Here is a 9,445-nt window from a genome sequence, read left to right as displayed (position 1 = left end):
AATTGTATATTTGATTTACACTAATCCTTGAATCAGTTATGATTGCATGTTGCTTGTAGTTTCCTTCTTTGCTATTTTGCAGGATCTCATTGTAGCTGGGCCAGCAATAGAGCAAGGAGCTGGGAGAAAGCAGCCATAGAGAAGAGTTTGGATTCGACATTAAGCGCAAGGCAACGGTTAGTGCATTCTTTCATTCTCTTTTGCTTTCATAAAGAAGTAAACCTTCAGTAGTTTCCTTTATAGTTGTTGCTGAGGTACTATCACCCTTAGAGTGGGATAGGGTCATCCGAGTCGAATACTTTTCCCTACAACAAACTGGCGACTCCGCTGGGGATCGTATCTGTTTGATTGTTTGTAGTATTTTGCTATTCATTTCCTGAACAAAAGAGTACCAAATCGAAAAGCTTTTGACTATATCGAAAGCGAAGTAGAGGGCAGCTACTCTAGCTCATTTCTGAGCATGTTCATGATTTGAAGAGCTGATCTACAAGGATCCTTGTAAGCTCTTAGTGATAGCTTTTCATCTTCCTTGTCATCCCTTAGTGTGTGCTTGACTGATAGCTTCTGATTTGAGCAAAAACTGTGAATTTTTTGAGAAAATTGTGACCCGGAAACTGAGAAAACGCAACTTTCATTTTCCAAAGCAGGTAGTACACAGGCTACCTGCTTTGCAACACAGGTCCCGAATGGGCTACCTGCGCTGAGAGCCAGACTGGCTGTGCAGCACCTGCGTTGGCCCAATTTTGCCTTGTGCATTTGGGGTTTCCTCCCTTTTTCTTGCCTGTTTTCACTATAGATTTTGCAGCCAGTTACCAGTCTTGTACCTGTTCTGAAACCAACCTTACTTGCCATCATTCCGCCTCTGTTATATAACGAAATTGTACTTGTTCTTTTGTATTTCTTACATCATTTACAATTTCCCATAACGAAAGTGAACTAGTCTTGCTTTGGCCTCTTAGATCTGAACCTGTGTTAGGCATTTTGCTGGTCTAAAGAGTTAACTTGTTTGCTGTCCATAGTTGATTAGTCTTTTTACTTTCGTCATTATGGTTTGATTTCATGTATTTCCAGTGATTAAACAAGTAAATCTTAAGGTGTCTTTTGATTTTGGACAAGCTTGTTTGTTTTCGCTTTAAATCGAAATCAAAGTTAAATAACAACTTTCTTTTTGTAATACATCAACATTAAGAAAGGGAAAAGAAATACTTGCATTGTGCATTTTGCATTTGAAAAGTTTGCATGATGATTTAGGAGAAAGTGCATTAGTTTGTGCTGTATGATCTGTGTGAAAAGATATGTCTTTCTTTTCCCTCAGTAGTTAAGATTTTCATCAGTCAAAAAGATTTGAAAAAGCTTGCTTCTCATCTTAGGCTGCATTTAGGAATTTGTCATATACATCTCGTGGTGAACCTTGAAAGGCAAACTTTAAAAAAGATCAACTTAAAATATACTGAATGAACCTAACAACGCTTTGAAACATAACGCAAACACATAGAGGTCTAAGCTAGAGACGTGTTCCGGCGTCGTTAAACGTAGTGACTGTCGATCTCGAAGAAGGTGGGTGATTCCTCCTGAGAGTCGGTGGCACTAATACGGGCTTGTGCTCCCACGTACCGTCGAGTATATATTGGGAGACCCCTATAGGCATATATCTTTTATCCTTAGGAAGCCGTGTCGGCCGCCCTACTGATCGCAATGCAGTGAACACAACATTCACGAAGATTGACCACCCGTACCGTAAAACGTATTCTGTGGTTTTGCGAAAGGTTTGGAACACCCTCTGCCTAGATCTCCAGAGCAGTTTCTTTTGGCCTTTTTCAAACTCTATAACTGAAAAAGTCCAACCGAGCATTTGTCACTTCGGGCTCGTTAATACATCGAAGGAGACTAGAGTCATCTTTAGCTTTTTCTCGACTCTTAAAAAATGAAAAAGTAAGTTGTGTCTAAAGCGTCGTTGATAAATTTATTTTAAGCGGAATAATCATCACCTTTCCCTCGTTGATCTTCGAAGTTAGTCTACCACAAGTGTAAGTTCTTGTAGAGTCGCGAGAAAATCTCTTGGATAGACTAGATATGTCTGAACAACCGTCGACATCCAGGACTGTGTCATCCGACACAGCAGCGACAGAGCCTCCTGCTGCTATCCCAACAATGTTCGATGGTATACCATCTGTCCCGGCAAGTTATCAACAACAAGCCGGAGCCCCATCAGGGATGATGACATGGTTAGTTCCTATTTCTTTGTCTGGATTATCATCTGGTATTTCTTATGTTGAAACTCAACAAATCAATCCAACGTGTCTTCAAAGGCCAATCTGCCCTTTAAGTACTGGGTTGCCACCATATGGAGGACAGTATGCCTTTTCATTGTTCTCCCCTGGAGAACAACCATATGGGAGTTTACAACAAAATTCAGGTCAAACTGGAAATACATCCAGCGGATGGGTACCAATACTGCCTCAGCAACCAAGAGTTTCATATTCAATGCAACCAGTCCACCCTGTGTCGAATGTTGCCACTATACCTGGTATGGTGATTGCGTCGCAAGTACAAGCGCTGCCTACTGTATGTCAATCCCAAGTTTCTCAGGTTGCCATACAACAGCCTCTTGTCTCGACATCTCAATCGCAACCTCAGGTCAGTGCCTCCTTATCTGGAGCGACTCAGGATCAAACAAGTACTGTGACTCCTCATCTTGGTCAATCATCGAGTATTGGGCATCAGCAAATGGTCCAACAACCAGAGCTGGTTCGAACTCAACAACTGCATTTCCAGCAATCATATCAAGGACCTGAGCAACAAGTCTTTGTAAGTAATGGGCAACCATACTATAATGGTTATGCCCATCAACCTTGTCAAAGTTGCCAACATTATGCTGGTATGCAAAGACCCACTGCTCAGGCGATTCCATCTTATCCTGGATATGCTTCGCCTAACCTGAATCAACAGTTGCCCTTTGTAGCAACTCTAGAATTACCAGATCTAAACCGGCTGACGAATGATCCAATTGCTTATGCCCCTTGGTGGCCAGCGATTCCGCACAAACTTCCATTAGACATTCCTAAATTTAATGGAAATCCAGGTGAAGACCCGTCGAATCATGTGATGACATTCCATCTATGGTGTTCATCAAACACCCTGAATGATGATTCGATAAGACTTCGCCTTTTTCAGAGGACGTTAACGGGTCCAGCGGCAAAATGGTACATTGAATTGCCTAGAGCTTCGTTCGACAACTTCAGTGCCTTAGCTACAACCTTTTTAACCCATTTTCAATTACCGATAAGGTATGAAATGGGAACAGAACTCCTTACCAACTTCAAACAGACAACGGCCACTCATATATCTGATCATATACATGAATGGCGACGTCGTCGTAGGATGGTAAAAACATATGTTCCCGATCAGCTATTAGCTGAATGGTTTATAAAGTCATTACTTCCGGCCATAATGGAAGATGTGGCCAAGGGGGGAGTCATAACAGAAGAGAAAGTTATAGCTCGTGCGCAATATCTAGACTTGGTTTATACTCAGTCTGGCACGCTCTACGACAAAATACCTGACGCCCCTAGACCGGAATTCTCAATTCCTCCTCCTCCTAAATCAAACAATGACTCTCACGCCGGCGAGGGCGTGATTGGCAAGCACAAAATTTATAGTCAAAATGCAAATGAAAAACTTCTTGCCTCAGAAGTAAATGCCATGTCGACCGACAAGGGCAAACAACTGAAGCAACCAGGGGGCAAGAAGAAAAAGACAGGGAGAAAAAGGAAACCCCCGGCAGGGTGTCATATATGCGATGAGGATCATTGGACGAAATATTGTCCACATATAGCTGAAGTTAAGAAACTCTTCAAGAGTTCAAAAACCCCAGCAGTATTGACTGATCCGTTTCCTAATCCAAGTCAAAATCTGGTTGCTAATCAAAAAGCTTCCAGATCCCAAGTGCTTATGTTGTCTACCTCAAAGCAACAGAATAATGCTTTGACAAGGAGTAAAGATTATGGGAATCCAAAGCTGTCGAACAACAAGGTTAATGAACGACCTAGTAGTTCAACAACAACTTTGACCGAAGTTGTGCCACCCATCGTTCCTGAGCCAATGATAAAGTCGCCAAAGGGAGTAGTACACAAATCGACATTTAATCCTCGTGCCAAAGGAGCACAGAATTATAATATAGTAAAGGACCTGGCCCAATCGCCGTCCACTATGTCGACACTTGAGGTACCACAAGATTGCCCCTCCCAAGAGCAAGCTTTATTATCAGCAATAGGTGGGATTGGCCCAATGGATTCCAATCTTGTGGCCTTTGATCATAAAGGATATGACCCTCAGTTACCAACTCAACTAGCTTTCCTTATTCAAGTGAAAGCCCTCAACAAAACTGTTCATCGAACAATTATTGATGAGGGGGCATCTACATGTCTTATGTCGATGAGTTGCTAGAAAGATTTAGGCTCACCACCCTTGTTGAAATCGTCGACGACGTTAAAAGCATTTGATGGACGATCAAACACTCCATACGGGATTTTAAGTAACTTGCAAGTTGAACTGGGGGGCAAAACAGTAGGAATTGATGTTGAAGTAATTGATGGAAACCTTGATTACAACATCCTACTTGGAAGACCATGGATCTATGCCATGGCCGCAGTTGTGTCAACCTACTTCAGGAAGATTGCATTCCCCTTCCAAGGAGGAATTACAATCGTTGACCAACAAACTTTTCTCCACGACAGTTCACAAGTTACAGGAAGCATTCCAATGATCCATGGAAGGAATCATTTGCTCCAAAATATCGGAGTAGGTCTCCTAAAAGACCCTGCCTTAATGGGTACTTTCGCCCTACCGCCTCCAAGTAATCTGGCGGGAGTGGCCACGGTGGAAACCTACAAAATGAAATCCAATCCAATCTTCTGGTTGGATTCGGAAGATTCCTAGATATTTTGTCGGCTCCCAGGACGGTTCTTATCTTGTGTCAACCTCGTTAAAAAATGAAACAAGGAATCAAGGATAGTTCTTATCTTGTGTCAACCTCATTAAAAAATGAAACAAATCCCCGAGGTAAACCTTCATTCCAACCACCGAGTTGGATGCAATGAAGCTTGAGGGGCATGCACCTCGATTTGCATTATTATGCTGGGGGCATGCAAACTTATGTCCGAGCAGTTTTAGCACATAGTTCATGCTCGTTAAAAAATAAACATAAGTTTGAGCAGTGTTCAAGCTCGTTAAAAAACGAACCCATCCCGGTAAATAACCTTGGTAAATGTAACCTTTGACAGCCATATAAAAACCATTGGTCGTGTTTGTGTACCGTCACCTCCATCCGTTCATTTGGCCAATCGTTCATCTCCATATGATTGTTTACCCATTTTGAGGAACAGCTGCGAAGAGTGATTTCACTAAGCCATCCTTGTGACACTGCCGTGATTGGAATATTCCAACCTGTACCTGGAATCTGCTGCTACCCTGTTCATCACTCGTTCCTCAAAAGACGAGTCTTCTTTGAGCTCTTTTCACTGACTCGTAAAATATGAAAAGTTTGCCGAGTTTTGGCCTTCCAGCTCGTTAAAATGACCGGAAAGCTATCCCTCCTCTAGATTTTAATCTTTTTGGATTTGAGGGATTATTACACAAAAAGATCGAGCGCTTGTTTTGTTCGGCTCGTTAAAACGATCGAAAATTCATCCCTTCTGTATTGTTTTATACTTTTTCGGACTTAAGGGATTAGATGACGAAAAAGGAATTCTGGAGTTGACTTTATGTACCTTTTCAGACTCTCTAAAAATGAAAAGGACCGAGTTATCCTTGTCGTTAGACTCGTTAAATTCATTAAATAGCGACAAACTTGTCTTTAGACGAGAACGAGTTTCCCTATCGCTAGGCTCGTTAAAACATAGCGATGGGCTTGCCCGAAGGGCAGGTTATAGAACAAGCATATGTTATCCTCCTCAAGATTGACAAAAATAAAGAGGTACTGGTCAGAAATGACTGGGGAAAAATTGGGAGAACCTCACAGCTTTAATGGTAGCAAGTCGCTCTTGAACATGACACTTTGTCCTCCGTATCACATCGGGTTGGGTTGTTTCATTCACCGGTCTCATCACCATGGTCCTCGCCAAACCATCCACATTTGGGGTAATGCTACCGATCCATCACATCAGGGTCGTTATATGTTCAAGAGATGTCGTTCTGCAAAGAGTCAATCGTGTCCCATCCACTGCCATACATTGTCCTTCATCCATTTCATGACCGCCACCCTGAATCATACATCACAGTTTGTTTTCACCTCATCACAATCACTAGCTCCGTTCCGTGTCACTGATGTGGGATTCATTAAGGCCCTCCTTTGACGGATCGCTCCTTGTCGACATCAGCTCATTATCCAAGGAGTTGATCTAGGAACAACCCCTTCAGTACTTTGAAGCTTGCATGCCTCAATGGCAAGTTTCTTACTTCCGGCGACAGGTATACATCAATGACCTTCGACCAGAAGATTTTGCATGGTGGTCGACGCCAAGTCCTTTATTCCCACCATGTGAATTGTACTGCTGTACCTTGAGGGTCATCATCCTTATCGGTGATTCCTCTCGCGCTTGTTAACGGTTTACATCATTGACCGGTAATCAAGCGATGTCTTTCCGTGTTCGACTTCAAGAAATTCTCACATGGATCGACTTGTACATCGAGTGAAGATCGGAAGAGATTGAAGACCCCGGATCTAGTTTCATCCATCCGGGCTGCGATATATATTCAGGATATAAAGACATTTGATATGTACATCATTGCAGCAGATGATCATCCTTCTCAAAGGATGATAATTTCAGCAGAGAATTATCAGTCTATCATCAGACGATCGTCTATGCTATGTACCAAAATGAATTTATAAAGCTGAGCATGGGAATGCCCGCCTCAGCTAGATCATGAAAAAGAATGAAAAATAATGTATTGTATTGTATCTTATTACAGGACACTTCTTAGCAGATTGAATGAACTTCGGATCCTCCTAATAAAGCATTTCACCCGATAAACAACCTCATACTTTAGGGGGCATCTGTTATAGACAATTTTGTGCCTTACAGCATCAGGCATGAATTGTCAATAATCCAAGGGATCCAAAGTCCCTAAACATGATGTTCCTACCCCTAGAGGAAAAAGGTCAGCAAACCAACAGCTCTCAGATTAGTTCTCCACCTAAAAACACTCAAAAACAAGCAATCCTGAAATCAAAGCAGGTGCTCCACTAGGCTTCTGCACTGAAACTCAACTCCTCCATGGTGTACCTGCGTTGCAAAGCAGGTAGAACAAAGGCCACCTGCGCTGAGCGAGATGGGACAAGTGGCACACTGAGTCATTGCTCTGGAATCTTCCAAAAATGACACTTGGATCAGGGATTTCGCCTTGTGATGAGTCAGAGGCTCTGTTTCTCCAAGTGGAAGCAAGGTTCTCCAAGTGGACTCAAGAACTGAAGATCAACTGAAGAGAGAGAGGACACAAGGCAGCTACACATCAGTTGCAAGCTGACTCATCCTTTCTCAATTCATCTATATATTGAGCTCTCTCCTATGAGCTCAAGAGGCTGGAATTTTGTGCAAAGTAATGCTATGCTGTTGGTTTCACTATAGAGCTATTGGGTGATTGCTTGAGGGAGGTGAAGAGGAGAAATTCTTTCTGCTGGGAGGTGTTGCTGGATTGGGGCCTTCAATGGTTGTAACTCTCTCAGAACTTTACTTCTTCATTAATAAAAGCTATTGAGGTTCTTCTATATGCTCTTGTTTCAATGATATATTGTGATAATTGTATATTTGGTTTACACTAATCCTTGAATCAGTTATGATTGCATGTTGCTTGTAGTTTCCTTCTTTGCTATTTTGCAGGATCTCATTGTAGCTGGGCCAGCAATAGAGCAAGGAGCTGGGAGCAAGCAGCCATAGAGAAGAGTTTGGATTCGACATTAAGCGCAAGGCAACGGTTAGTGCATTCTTTCATTCTCTTTTGCTTTCATAAAGAAGTAAACCTTCAGTAGTTTCCTTTACAGTTGTTGCTGAGGTACTATCACCCTTAGAGTGGGATAGGGTCATCCGAGTCGGATACTTTTCCCTACAACACCAGGAGTGTCTTTAGGGACCGGCTTTGGAAGTGGTGTAAAGAAACTTGGATTAGCAAATAGAGAGTATGGATGAGAAGAAGTGGGAGGAGGAAAGTTTATAATGCTTGGAGTTTTGATTAAACTTTCCACAGAAGGAGAAATAGAATAAGGAACAGTAGTAACTGGATTGGAAAACAAAGTTGCAGATTTATAGATTTCAGTATTTGGCTTTTTCTTTAAAGTAGCTAAATCTGAAGGAACAGTTTTCACATGTCCTTTTATCAAATCTATATTGTTATTGACTCTAACAATCTCTCGTCCATGAGTAATTGCTACATCATGGATCTGTTTTTCTGTCTTTAAAGACAGCTTATCAAGACTCTGTGCTATAGTCTGATCATTTTCAGCCAAGGTCTTTACATGCTCATTTAAGTACATAGTATTGTAATCTTGCTTTTGTAAAATTCTATCTAGAAGTGCTTTCATTTCACTATTTGCTTTTTCTAAATTATCAAATTTAGCTTTAGCAAATCTTTCCAAGCTAGATAGAGCAAGATTAGTCCAATTTGTAGCAGCTATCATATCTTTGGCTGAAGAATTTGGATCATCTAGATGGGAAGGCAAAAGTTTATACAATTTCCCATCTTTTCCTCTAATGACCAAATTTTTCCAAGGAGGAAAATCATTTTCAGTCTCAAAAATATTTCCATCAAGGAGCTCCCATTTATGCTTTGTAGGGGTTCCTAATCTTATCATATTTATTCTAAGATTAGAACAAACTTCTCTTACTAGTTCTTCTCCCTTTTGTCTGATATAAACCAAATTTCTAGGGGTGTTTGGTTTACTTATCATTTTCTGAACTTTTGGATCAAACTCTGGAATCCTTAGAGGAGAAGGAATTATTACAACATTTTCGGCCATTTTTTCATCAACAAAATTTTCTAGATCACTTAATCTTTTCTGCTTTGCTTGATTTCTAAAAGATTTCATCAAGGCATCTTCTACTTGATTAATTGAAGGATAATACAATTCATAGAATGATATCCACTGATTATTAATAGTCATCCAGGCTTTCCATGACTCACTATTTTGCTCATTAAATTTCCTGCGATCCTTTTTCTCTTGCAACAACATTTCTTGCATATAGAGATGCTCTTTTTCATGAGTAAAAATATCCCAATGGAACATTTTCTTTTTCCATGGATCAGCTGGGTCATAAGGGCCAATTCCTTTAAAGATTTTCAGAAAAGAGATGATTTCTTCATCGGACAAAATCACTACATTCTTTGGAATCTTGTCTATAGGATGTCTTCTATATTCTGGAATTTGAGAAGAATGTACAAAGCCTAATCCTGA

The sequence above is a fragment of the Pinus tabuliformis genome, chromosome 7 (assembly GCF_031772625.1).
Source record: "Pinus tabuliformis cultivar Carrire ecotype Pingquan chromosome 7, CPIR1, whole genome shotgun sequence".
NCBI classification, from domain to species: Eukaryota; Viridiplantae; Streptophyta; class Pinopsida; order Pinales; family Pinaceae; genus Pinus; species Pinus tabuliformis.
Note: the sequence above shows the minus strand (reverse complement) of the source record.